This window comes from Musca autumnalis, unplaced genomic scaffold, assembly GCF_047663935.1.
Source record: "Musca autumnalis isolate F117 unplaced genomic scaffold, ASM4766393v1 scaffold_2, whole genome shotgun sequence".
NCBI lineage: Eukaryota > Metazoa > Arthropoda > Insecta > Diptera > Muscidae > Musca > Musca autumnalis.
Window position 1 is genome coordinate 111,287,349 of NW_027411755.1, and position 14,121 is coordinate 111,301,469.

A 14,121-nucleotide genomic window follows, 5' to 3' on the forward strand; every position below is an offset into this window, starting at 1 on the left:
TTTTTGTTGCAGAATTTTTGTTGGTTTTTTTTAATTTCAAATTACAGAAAGTTCGTCCAAAAAATAAAGCTAAGGTACGGAAAATCGGGAGGTTTGTTTTGGCGCTATACCAAAACATGGACCCACGTTCGGTTAAACATTTTAAGTAAAATTCTCAAAGTACCGAAAATCGGGAAGTATCGTTATGTTGGGGCTATGTTGAAAATTGTTGACGCAGATGTGTGGTGGTGTCATATTACAGTTAGTTCGGTTAAAAATTGTAGCTAAAATTGCCAAATTACTGAAAATTGGGAGGTACCGTTATATGGGAGCTATATCCGAACATGGACCTTTCTTGACAATTTTTGGTGGAGAGGTGTGGTGACCACTAAGAATTTCAAATGTCAAATGTTCAAATTACAGATAATTCGGTTAAAACTTGTAGGTAAAATTCTCAAAATACCGAAAATCGGGAGGTACCGTTATATGGGGCTATACCAAAACATGGACCTATGTTCATAATTTTTTCGAATATAAGTTTTTTGGTTACTAAGAACTCTAAATATCAAACTATAGCTAATTCGGTCTAGAAATGTGACTTAAAACTTCAAAATACCTGAAATCGGGCGGTAAAGTTATGTGGGAGCTATTCCAAAACAGGTCCATGTTTTGGTCCACTAGCTATATAGGTTTATTGACATTTAAGAACCTTAAATATCAATTTATAGCTAAAACGGTCTGAAAATGTAGCTAAAAACGTTAAAATACCGTAAATCGGGGGTACCGTTATATGGGGGCTATACCAAAACATGGACCTATGTCCACAAGTTTTGTTAAATAAGTTTATAGACACTTAGGAGCCCTAAATGTCAAATTATAGCAAAATTGGTCTGAAAATGTAGCTAAAAACGTCAAAATACCGTAAATCGGGGGTACCGTTATATGGGGGCTATACCAAAACGTGGACCGATGTAGCCCATCATCGAACTTGACCTGCCTGCAAACAAAAGACGCATTTTCCCAAAATTTCAGCGTTCTATCTCCATTTTTGTGGATGCTAGAGTGATTACCACAGACGGACGGACGGACGTGCACAGATCGACTCAGAATTTTACCCTGATCAAGAATATATATACTTTATAGGGTCAATGCGTTACAAACGGAAAAACAAACTTAATATACCCTCCATACTATGGTGGAGGGTATAAAAATCATTTTTGTTGTAATTTCTCACACAACATAAAGAAAATGTTGACATAACATATTAAAAATTTTACTATACCACTATCTGTTCTATTTGTCTTGCTTTGAACTAAACAGACAGGCAACAAAAACAAAGCATGTTAAATAAAACACTGAAAATGTTTTTCATTTATTATATTTGTGGTCAAAAATACCCTAAAATTGATTGAAATTTGTCCCGCAATTCGTGTTGTTGTAATGAAAACATTTTTTGGTAATTTTGCATTACAGTTGTTGTTGTATGTTGTTTACAAAAACTTTTTTGACATTTCATGTTCAATCAGCTGGCGTGAATCGGACCCATGACAACCAAAAGCAAGCAAGCTTGTGAACTGTATGAGCGGATACTTGCTAGTATCTACATCACATTAAATTATCTATTGTCTACAATTTCCTACCTGCAATGTGTAGTAGTTTGGGAGCCTCTGCATCCAATGATTATAAATGCAGAGAAAGAGAGAAAAAATTTAACTTACCCACATTCTCGTTTGGCGCCGATATTTAACTCAATTCAATCTGCTATAGAAAATGGAAAGCCCCAAAACACAAACAATTGCAGACCATAGCTAAACGGTTTTGTAGAGTTATAATGTTATGTGTAGAGAGAAATTGACGCTTACTCAGATGATTCGTCGACGTATTCAGAGAGCCGTGATCGCCTCTTTATACCAGTAATGTGCGAAGCTATCGAGTTAGTTTGACATTTGTCACAGTTGCTGTTACACACATTTGGCCAATATTACCCAATATTGCTAGTCACTGTTTAACGTTCGTGGTAATCGCGTTTGAAAGCGGCATAACGTCGGGTTAAATGTGCGTAATGTAATGTATTCACTTAAAAGTCACCCGCTTGAAATAAAATAACGTACATATTCCTCATTGCCCGTCCCGCCCCCCTCGCCTCTTTCGCATTCGACGTACTTCTGTTAGTGGGTGTGCGAGTGTGTCGTCTTGCATTATTATTGGCAAAATTATTTTGTTGTTATTTATGATGACAGCAGAATATTGTACAACAACCGTGAAGTTTACCTACTCTGGATTATTCGAAATTGATAACAAATAAAAAGTGTACCTATATAAAATATGGCAGAAGAGGGGCAGATCGGTTTTATGTTTCTGAAGCCCAACAACAAAAGTGCAATTGGTACATACGAATTTTGAATTGTATGTACATACATCTGGGTGTCGATCGCCATAACGGAAATTTATATTTCTTAATTTAGAGAGGCGAGGAATGAAACAAAAATATCAAGCTATTCCTCGAAAAATTAAATCAGTGGGAAAATCCCATTTTTAGTTTTAAATATATTCCCTTTAAAATATTTATTTAAGCAGAGCTCCTATCACACCACTTTGTTTTGCCATGCAATCAACATTAGAGAGGCGAAAATTCCTTAGCTCTGTTAAAGCTTGTACGAATAATACTTGACGTACAAACAAAGAAACAAACAAACATACCATAGGGGAGACGACGTTGATGATCACATCGTTGAGCTCTTAACACTATCCGCGCATTTAGTAACCGTATGGGTACACAAGTGTTTCAGTATTTGAAGCGGCACAAATGATCGTATTCAAAACTTTATGGGACCATTATTAAAAGTTACCATTTGTTATTGGCTACATTTTAAAGGACAAAATAATGCAAACTTTTGAAACAACTTTTGAACATAAAAAATTTCAAACAAGATTATCGGTCTTATAATTAAGTGACGACTTCTAATATTCTACATAATCTGAAGACTAATAATTTTGGGATTGAAATATATGTAGTTCGGTCTAGCTCCATCGCTTCGAAGTGTTATGGTCCAAAATAGTACACCTACTAATCGCAATTAAATTGTTCTAAATTACAAGAGAGATTCAGTCGGTATTACCGACTAAACTATATCCTCAACCTATGTAAATATTTCAATGCTATACAAACCGGTATAAAACTCGATTTAAGTGCGAAATTTTGTTGCGAATTTTATGTGTTCTGTATCCAGCAACATTTCTGATGAATCGTGAGTGCAACTGATTTCAACCTACATACATACATCTTTTTAAGTGAAAGAAGACATGATTTTTACAAGGACGTGCTACGGCTTTCACGTATCTTTATCATTCGATATAAAAAAGTAAAAACACTAATTCCTGTACATTTATGCATGCATTTATAAGGACTACTAACTTCGGAAAATTTTTAAAAACGATAATTTGCGATATATGCACGTTAGAGTGACTCAAAAATTTAAAATATTGTTTTGTATGTATTGTCAGGCGTAAATTTTTTTTGTATGTATTGTCAGGCGTAAATTTTTCCCTTAATTGAAATTAATCGTGCTAACATGACCTAAGGAGTTTTGTACTGAACAAATGAGTTCCAGCGAAGTCCTACACACAACAAACCAATATGCTACGATCATTTCGCTGGTGGTTTAATTCAGCTCATCAGACATATCGGATGTGAATGGCTAGAAGACAAAGGCTGAGTTTGATAACATCTATTTATACAAACATTATTGCAAATTTTCAGATATGAAGTATTTTTAAACGTTTTTCTTATCAAGTCAACATAGTGTCCTGTCTAGAACAGGGTCAGGCACCATACTTTTCTATTGCATACCTTACCGGGTGTCATTGTGTGAGTGCATGTTTTTTCAATTGGTAGAATTGTGTGTGTGTGTAGAGAGCAACGTTCAATGAGCGCTTGTGGGCGCTCTCTCGCCTGACGCTGGTCTAGAACGTTGATGTATACGACTGCACGTTGTCGTAACAACAGAGAATAACAAATCCAAATGAGAGCCATGTCAGCCGTTGTTTAACAAAGGGACATTACTCTCCCAACAATTCTCTCTCATTTATTTTGGACATCAATGTTCTAGAACAGGGCTGCTCATTTCTTCACGGTAGCGTAAATTGAGAGTAAGCATTAGTCGTTGTTTGGCCTGCAACGGAGAAACACATCTTCAATGTGAGCACCTCTGTTATAGAATCATATCTCAATACATCATGGATAGGCAATGTGCGCTTACTGAGAGCGAGTGAGCATACATTTCAATGCATTTTACATTGAAGTTTTCGCTCACTTGCTCTCAGTAAGCGCACATTGCCTGATCTGGCAATACATACACATGTACATTGTACAAATCGAAAGCGGGTTTCCTTCATGAATTGTAATGGGATCCATTTCGGAAGTATGATATGATAGATTGACAGTGGCTTAGAACTCTAAGACCTCGACAACATTGTCGGCTTGTTGGAGAGGATTTGATCCAACGGTAACCGGTGCCCCCTGAGCTATCTATATTTCCATAGCAATCTGTAGGGGGCCAAAGGCGAATTTTCACGAAACCACTCTACACGTCACATTTATTGTCCAATCGATGAAAAAATGTGACCAGTTTATTTTTGTGGTTAAAAAACGAATCCGATTTCGATATAATTTGGCACATTTGTTTCTAGACCCAATTCTGTTACACATTCCAAATTTCATTGATATTGGAGATATATATGGAGGTTATATTCAAATCTGAACAGATTTCTATTGCTAACAAAATTTCCATTTCCCACTTTTCAGCAGAATCGGGGAATAAATGCGACCTGTACGTTCCGAAGGGACGGACATGCATAAAACGGTTCAGAAAGTGATTCTATGTAGATCCCCAAAAGGAACTATGATTCTATCTCGTTTCCTTTGGATGTTACATACAAATACACAAAGACATAATACCCCTTATCACAATGTGGTGTGGGGATAAATATTTGGAGGGTGAGCATTTCAATAAAAAAAATTTGCTTTTTGGGACATTCTGGAGTCGGATTTTGACCAAAATGGCTCAACTCCGTAGCCCGGTCTAAAACACCTTTAAGGTTGAGTCACAATTTGGATCGTATCAATGTGTAGAATATAGTCCATAAAGCAGAGTTTGAAATATTTTTTGAATCGAACGGGTTAAGCTAGTCACATATGTAAAAATGTATGTATGTTTGATTGTAAGCACATACATATACGTAAAGACTGGGATTTCCCCAAAACGTCATGGTTGCCCCACAATTCTCTTGGCATCACCACCGCCCGCCGAATACGATCCATACAAACGTTATTGGTTATGTGGTAATTTGTGTTTTATTCTTCTCTATTTTATCATCGTCTTCGGTAACTCCATTATTTATATTTTTGTTTTGTTGGTCGGCCAATCTCCTCTCTAAGTTCGATCTCTGTCTCTCCTGCCTCTAGAGTCTAGACTCGTGGCTGTGCAAAAAAAGTGTAAGAAAACAGTAAACCGAAGCACAAAAAGAAAGCAAATGCGAAATAAAGTTAAGAGAAAAGAAAAGAAAACGTGCAAATAAAATAATATGTGAGCAAAATGTGAAACCGGTTTCAGATATTTTAATTATAGCTTAAAATAATTTTCGTTGTTGTATTTTTGTTTGTTTTGTTTTATACCTCAAGTCGAATCTGTTGTCTTCATTGGGTTTGCACATTAGTCGCTATTAATTCATAAATTAAAAAAACAACAATTTCAGTTTTCCGATTGTGTCTTAAGTGAGATCCGCAGATGCAACAGCAATCATCATTACCTAGAAATCGTCGTCAATAAAATATTGTTCAAAACAAAATTAAATTGAATAGTGGAAATCAACGTGTTTTTTATAATTGGCAGAAAAAAACAGGATTGTGATTTTTTTTCAAAACAAATTCAAGTTGGATGACTGACTTCAAATGAAATGGTAAGTGGCAATAAGTAGTGAAAATAATAAATATAAATCGATTTGTCATACCTACAATGAAAAATGGACAAGACATTCCATTCGTCCCTTGCGTATGCCAGAATAATCTCAAACAAGTTAAAATATTTTATTTAAATTTGCGTTTAGTTCAAATAATTTGGTATCGGTTTTTGAGGATTAATTAAAAAATCCCATAATTGAATATAAACCACTCCAATATAGCGAACATATTCCATGCATTGTTGGGTGCCTACTTGGGTTTTAACATCGGATGCATTTTGTGGAGAAAAATTCTGTAAAAATTCCCTTAATTTTCATGCGCTTCTATGCGCACCCCATTCCATTGATCACCATTAAAAAGGTAAAATGGCGTAACAAATAAACTTAACACCTTCTAATAATTTTTAAACATCTAAAAAAGAAGTGCATTTTTGTAACAATTTAGCGGTGAGGTAAGATCCAGAAAATATTAGGCCTTTCAGTTTCATTGGAAAATAAATTGAGATTTAACATAACAATATTCAATTTTAGGAGTCAAACAAAGTTTATGTCCTTGCCAAACGTAAGATTTTTTTATGCCTTCAGCCTTTATGCTAACGAGGGTATATACACTTTCATACGGGCAAAATGTGCCTAATCGAAATAATGATTTTAGACCCCAAGTATGTTTGGACGAAATGTGTTTCAGACAATTTGGAGTCGATCTAGCCATGTCCGTCCGTCTGCCTGTCTGTCCTGCTGGCTGGAGCGCACGATAACTCTCGAACGGATGAACCGATTCGTTTCAAATTTTGGCTTTCGTAATATTTTGCCCAAACATAGTTTAAGTTCGAATATGGGCTATATCGGTCCACTCCTTCCGGTACCTCCCACACAAAAGTTTTAAAATGTTCGCAAAATTTGTGCGCACGATAACTCTTGAAGGGAGTAACCGATTTGGTCCACACTTTGCACATCGTGAAATTTGTACCAGACTTAGATAAGGTTTCAATATTGACTCAATCGGTCCACTCCTTCGGGTACCTCCTACACACAATTTCGGAAAAGTCCAGTTTAGTGCCATCTCTGGAATCGCTTTGATTTTTGTTTTAGCAACTTATATTCACTGCCCCCCATACGACGGTACAAGTTTCATTAGCGGCAAGTCCATACTTCCTGAGAAAATAGCATTGGAGCGCAAGATAACTCTAGAACGGATCTGCCGATTAGGTCCAAAATTTGGCCTTAGTAATATTTTGTCCAAACATAGTTTAAGTTCGAAGATAAGCCATATCGGTCCACTCCTTCAGGAACCTCCCCCACAAAAGTTCAAAAATGTTCGGAAAAATTGTTCGTACGGTAAGTCTTGAAGGGAGTCCATACTTTACACATCCTAACACAGATATAGATCAGGTTCAAATATGTACAATATTTGTCCACTCCATCCGGTACCTCCCACACAAAATTTCGGATAAGTTCACTTTAAGACCTGATATCGAATCACTTTGATTTTTCTTGAAGCAACTTGCATTCGCTGCCTCAATTACGATGGTAAAAGTTTTTTCAGGGGCAAGTCCATACTTCTTGAGGAAACAGCCCGAAGGGTGTAAAAACCCCCATTGGCACCATATGTAGTGGCTGGAGATCCACTTCCATAATGGTCAATGTCAATCCATTCCTTTTAGTATCTCCTCCGCAAAACTGTTGATCTTTAATCCTAATCAACATTTTTGTCGGTTCAAACGCCCAAAAATTTTAAACCCCCTAAATACATACGTTTTTTGGGAAAAAGCCTGCGCGGTGAAAAATTTTTTGCGTTCTTGGTGACATAGAGTAATTGTTACACCAATTTTGTTTTACTGTTAATGTAATTAAAATATGTACAAGGTGGCGCAAAAGTAATCCTCCTATCAGAAAATGCTATAATTTTTGCTATTGGCCCCTAATGTCAGTTCTGTTTTGACATTTGTGTAGTAAACACATGCGAAATACACGTTGATAAACAATGTTACGCTACACTGCTCCAGAAAAGAAAGCGGAATATTGGTGACTATTTATTTGACCAATAATCGGTCGGTGACTTTGGCACAACGTGAATTTCGTCGCAGACGTTTAGCCGTTCGCTTCGAAGAGACTGGCACAACACGAGATGCTGCCAGGCATGGCAGATCCCGGAGTATCCGTTCTGCAGAGAATATTGCTGCTGTAGCCGAGGATGTCACGGAAGCGCCTTCGACATAGACCAGACGACGTGCCACGCAAATGGGTATCAGTTGACGGTCTCTACAGCGAATTTTGGTACGATATTTGAAGATGTTTCCGTACAAAGTCCAGACGGTGCATCAGCTGTTAAACACTGACCGCCAATCGCGTCTAACATACGATCAATCAATCCATCAAGAGGAAGATGATTTTTCATCAAAAATAATCATGAGTGATGAGGCGCTCCAGACTTCTTTTTGTGGGGCTTTTTGAAGTCGCGGGTTTATGTCAACAAGCCTCTTTCAGCTCTTAAAGACAATATCCGCCAAGAATGTTAGGACCTATCGCCGGAAGTTTTGGCCAAAGTGATGTAAAATGCCATAAAAAGGGCTCAAATGACAATAAACTGTGGCGGCGGCAATTTATCTGATATCATATTCTCGACTTGATGTAAAAAGAAATTAAAAGACCAAATAAAAATAATCCACAAGAAAAATCAAAGTTTTACATTTTGTTTTTTTAATTACAGCCAAAAAACTTCGGAAGATTACTTTTGCGCCACCTTGTATGTTTTTGTGCAATTTTCTACTGAATTGTTATTTGATCGTAATGTGTACAATCAATATATCACAAATATTCAATATCTACCTCCTGTTTTGTAAAGAAAATTTTGTTCATTCGTTTATTTTCGTAATAATTTGGGCATAAATTGCTCAGCCTCAAGATGACGTAGAGACTTCATTCTTTCTAGACATATTATATTACTCATTTAGAAATCAGCGCTCTATATTTTTCTCATAAGCGAATAAATTGAGGTACAAAATTTTGCAATTCGTTTAAAACGAATATTTTTTACAAAATTAAAATAGATCCCATTCCGGGTTTTCGGTTTTTTTTTTTTTGAAAATTGTTGGTCTTATCAAAAAGTGACTAGAGTAAATATTGCAGATGGAAAAATTCTCTACAAGTTTGGTCTTCATGATTTTTTTTAATTACGAGAAATATTCGGTGGTCCGAATGGCCAAAACTTATGTGGAGAAAAAGGCGATGTTTTATTTTAATGCAACTATCTCCTATTCCTGTCAATGGAAGAAGAAAATAACACCGCAATAGTCGGTAATACATCCCATATTTCCATTTTTACTTGACTTGTGACTTGGTTGGGAGCATTGCAACGACTAATATTAATATTAAAAAAAGACATTCTAAGCTTTCACAATTGATCCCAATTGCGTTAACAAATGTGATCAAATTCTAGAGATATAGAAAAAGATGCTCAGGTATCCCTATTTGTGGAATTTAATTTCCAAGACGGATATCTCCGCTTCTGTTGGACATATGACAAAGGGAGAACCTAATAATGAATGCAGACCGTCTGAGCTTTAAATCAATATCAAATGTGCTGGTGATGATGGTCAAATATCATAGTTATTACAATAGCCGGTAAACTAACCCAATTTTAATATTTTAAAGCTGTTACTTTAATGAACCGGAAACTTTTTCACCGAATCGGCCTAAAATCGGTGGAACACTGTATTGAAGTAAATATGAACAAAATATTAGTAACTACTAAGCCATAGACTAATAAATGTATAGACAGAGAAATTTTAATGTGGTTGTTTTTCCTAGGTACGGAAAGTGTCAGCGTTTTCACTCAATTGCACAATGTTATTGGGTAAATTGTAATATTTTGTTGATTTTTACAGTGTTTTATTTAACTTGCTTTGGTGTGTGTTTAGTTCAAATCTGGTAACTCATTTTTAACACAGTTGCAGTTTACCAATCGAACTAAAACTTTGCACACTTTTCAGATGTGAATGACAATACATGAATATGAAATCAAAACCAATATTGGTCCATTTTTACACTGTTTTACAGTGTTTTATCTAATTTGCTTTTCAAATCTGGTAACTCATTTTTCACATAGTTGCGGTTGGCCAGTCGTACTTAAACTTTGCACACTTTTCAGATTTGGATGACAATACATGAATATGATATCAAAACTAATATTGGTCCATTCTTACAGTGTTCTTACTGTGTCTAACTTGACCCCCTTTTAAAATCTGGTAACTGATTTTTAGCACGGTTGCAGTTGACCAATCGAACTAAAACTTTGCACATTTTTCAGATTTGGATTACAATACATGAATATGAAACCAAAACCAATATGGGTCCATTTTTTCCTATAGTCCCCATATAACGGTACCACCCGACTTCTGGTATTTTGAGGAGTTTGTCTTCAATTTTAGCCCGAATTTGCTGTAACTTGGCATTTGGAGTTCTCAATAGTCCAAGAACTTCCCCACTAAAAATTGTGGACGTAGGTCAAGATTTAATTGGCCTCCATATAACGGTACCACCCAATTTCAAGCATTTTAATCTACATTCTCTGCTCAAATGGACTGTAATTCGGCATTTGGGGTTCTCAGTGGTCGAAAAAATGTATTTACTAAAAAGTTAAAAATAAAAAATAATTTAAAAAAATTAAGTTTCAGTGTTTTATTTAGAAATGCACTTAAAACTAAGAAATAATTTGTCGCTTAGCCTCAATAAATATATTCATTCTCATGATAGAATCTCTCAAATAAAACGCTTGCCGTTTAATTTTGCCACCATTCATAATTTAAATGCAAGCGTTTTATTTGAGAGATTCCATCATGAGAAAGAATATATTTATTGAGGCTAAGTGACAAATTATTTCTTAGTTTTAAGTGCATTTCTAAATAAAACACTGAAACTTAATTTTTTTAAATTATTTTTTATCTTATATGAGGATGTTGATGTGGCCAAAGACTACCCAAATATTGTATTTTACCAGAATAAATAGTTTAAAATTTTATAGTTATTGCCATTTTAAAAATTGAGTGCAAATTAAGCTGACTCAATTCACACTCAGTGAGATGATTTCTTTGTCTATACTTTTATTAGTCTATGACTAAGTTCTTTCTCTACGTTATGTAAGGAGGAGAATAATTCATTTACTAATGATAATCACTTTATACTGATTATTTTCTGTGTAGGATTTTATATCCATTTAGATTCCAAAATACATATGTGAATGAGAATGTACCCCCCAATGAAGTCTAAGTACCAAATTTTAGTAATTTCGGTGCGAAATCTTCAAATACCGAACATCGGGAGGTACCGTTCTGTGGGGCTTATATCAAAACGTGGACCGATATAGCCCATTTTCAATACCAAACATCCTAGGATTATAGAAACTTGTATACCAGTTCTATCTTTAAAATTGCTAGCTGTATGCTGATTTCAACAGACGGACGGACATGGCTATTTCGACTTAGAATTTTATGTGGTCAAGAATATATGTACTTTATAGGGTCTCCAACGAAAATTTCGATGTGTTACAAATGGAATGACAAATTTAAGTATACCCTCCATATTATGGTGGGGGGTATAAAACACGTTTTCATTATCAGGACAATATTTCCCACATGGTACTGGTGTAGTATTTTTTGATTACAGCCCTAATGTACATTTATGAAAATGCCGTCGATAGTATTGTAATTGTTTTGGTTCAGTTGGGCCTAAGTCATCTATATATATAAAAGAGTAGTGAGGTGAGTGACTGACTGACTGCCTGACTGACTGATTGACTGACTGATTCATCAGCGCCCAGACGAAACCGCTGAAGCTAGAAAGTTGAAATTTTGGGTGTAGTTTGCTGTTGGGGTGTAGGGGTGAGATAAGGCTGGGTTTTTGGAAATTCGACCTAGAAGTGTACGAAAAGTACTAAAAGGTACTAAATATGGTACCCTTTGTATTAGGCAAACGGTAAGAGCTAGAATTCTGAAATTTGGAATGAGGGTAACTGATGGAGAGCTAGAAAGATTTACCAAAGGGTTTTTGAGAATCCGAACTATAAGTGTACGAAAAGTACAATTGAGATTTGGGTGAACAGATAGAGCAGGAATCCTGAAATTTGGAATGAAGGTCACTGATGATGAGTAATGATGAAAGGTTTTTGGAAATTCGAACTATAAGGGTACGAAATGGTACTAAATTTAGTACAATTTGGATTTCGGTAAACGGATAGAGATGGAATCCTGAAATTTGATATGAGAGCCGCTGATGAAGAATAACGATGAAAGGTTTTTTGGAAATTCGAACTATAAGGGTACGTAAAGTACTAAATGGTACTAAATTTAGTACAATTTGGACTTGGGTGAACGGATAGAGATGGAATCCTGAAATTTGAAATGGAGTTACTAATGGAAAATAACAACGAAAGGTTTTTGGAAATTCTACCTCTTAGTGTACGAAAAGTACTAAATGGTACTCAATTTAGTACTATTTGGCTTTAGGTGAACGGATAGAGCTGGAATACTGAAATTTGGAATGAAGGTCACTGATGAAAAGTAACAATCAACGGTTTTTGTAAAGTCTACCTATTAGGGTACGAAAAGTACTAAATGGTACTAAATGTAGTACAATTTGGATTTGAGTGAACGGATTGAGCTGGAATCCTAAAATTTGGAATGGGGGTCACTGGTGGAGAGTAACAAAAGTACTAAATGGTACTAAATTTAGTACAATTTGGATTCGGGTGAACGGATAGAGCTGGAATCCTGAAAATTTGAATGAGGGTCACTGGTGGAGAGCAACAAAGAAAAGTTTTTGGAAATTCGAACTGTAAGTGCACGAAAAGTACTAAATTTAGTACAATTTGGATTTGGGTGAACGAACTGAGCTGGGATCCTGAAATTTGGAATGAGGGGTCACTGACGGAGATTAACAAAAGTACTAAATGGTACTAAATTTAGTACAATTTGGATTCGGGTGAACGGATAGAGCTGGAATCCTGAAATTTGGAATGAGGGGTCACTGATAAAGAGTAACAAAAAAGGTTTTTGGAAATTCGAACTATAAGCCTACGAAAAGTACTAAATGGTACTAAATTTAGTACAATTTGGATTTGGGTGAACGGATAGGAAAGGAATCTTGGAATTTTGAATAAGGGTGACTGATGGAGAGTAACAAAGACAGGTTTTTGGAAATTCGAACTAAAAGTGTACGAAAAGTACTAAATATAGTACAATTTGGATTTGAATTAACGAATAGTGCTGAAATTTGGAATAAGGGTCACTGATAAAGAGTAAGAAAGGTGTACCAAAGGGCGAAAAGTCCTAAATGGTAGTGAGTGAAACTTGGAATTAAGATTACTGTTAGAATTAGAATTGAGTTATGGAGGTGACTTTAGAAAAACATACTAATGTGCACGAAGCAGTACTAAATGATATTAAATTCGATACAATTTGTATTTGCGTGAACAGATTACTGTTGGAGTGTAGGATTGCGGTTACTTTGGAAATTCGTACTTATGAAAAAGTGCTAAATGAAAGTACATTGGCTATAAATTGGATTTAGGTGAACGAAAGAAGTGAGTTATGCAAGTAGTTTTTGGAAAGCCGTGTACGATAAGTGGCAAATGGTACAAAATTTGGTACCTTTTGGGATTTGCTATATGGTACAGAATTTTGTACAATTTGTGATTTTGTAAAGGGGTGGAATTTTTAAATTTGAAATTCGGTATTAGATTAGCAATTGTTGTTTAGAGTGGAGGTAGGGATGACGTTTTGAAAATTCTCACTTATTTATACAAAAAGTACTAAATAGTAATATAATTGCTTTCAGCGGAACATATAAAGCTGGAAAAGTGAATTGCGGTCGGGATATATGTTGAGTATAAGGAAGTAAGCTTTGAAAACTTTAATTATGTGTACGAAAAGTTTGGTAACATGTTGGTACCAAAACTATTTTGGTATTGTGTAAACGGTTAAAGTGAGAAATACCTACTATAGGTGAACGAAAAGTACTAAATGGTACTAAATTTGATGTTGGGTGTAGGAACAAAGCTTGGATTATATAATTTGGACAATAAATACGAAATGGAAAAATATTTGTTATGAAGATCACTATGAACTTGGAGATAAAGTTCGGAGTTTGGTTGAAAATGTGCATAAAATCTTCAAAATGCTGCAAGTC

At 35.5% G+C, this 14,121-nt stretch overlaps 1 protein-coding gene across 37 annotated transcripts in view; it reads left to right on the plus strand.

Annotated features, from left to right (window-relative positions):
- The first annotated feature begins 1,864 nt into the window (after positions 1–1,864).
- The window catches only part of LOC141394483 (embryonic polarity protein dorsal-like), a 108,607-nt gene continuing 96,350 nt past the window's right edge, over positions 1,865–14,121 (plus strand). For 2 of the 37 annotated variants that reach the window (XM_073968927.1, XM_073968884.1), the window contains exons 1-2: positions 1,898–2,034; positions 5,734–5,937. The gene's annotated coding sequence lies outside the window, so the exon portion shown is untranslated. Of the gene's footprint in view, positions 2,386–2,994; positions 3,228–5,416; positions 5,565–5,659; positions 5,938–14,121 lie in introns of those variants that run through there. The other 35 variants (XM_073968924.1, XM_073968881.1, XM_073968933.1 and 32 more) reach the window with 33 other exon arrangements.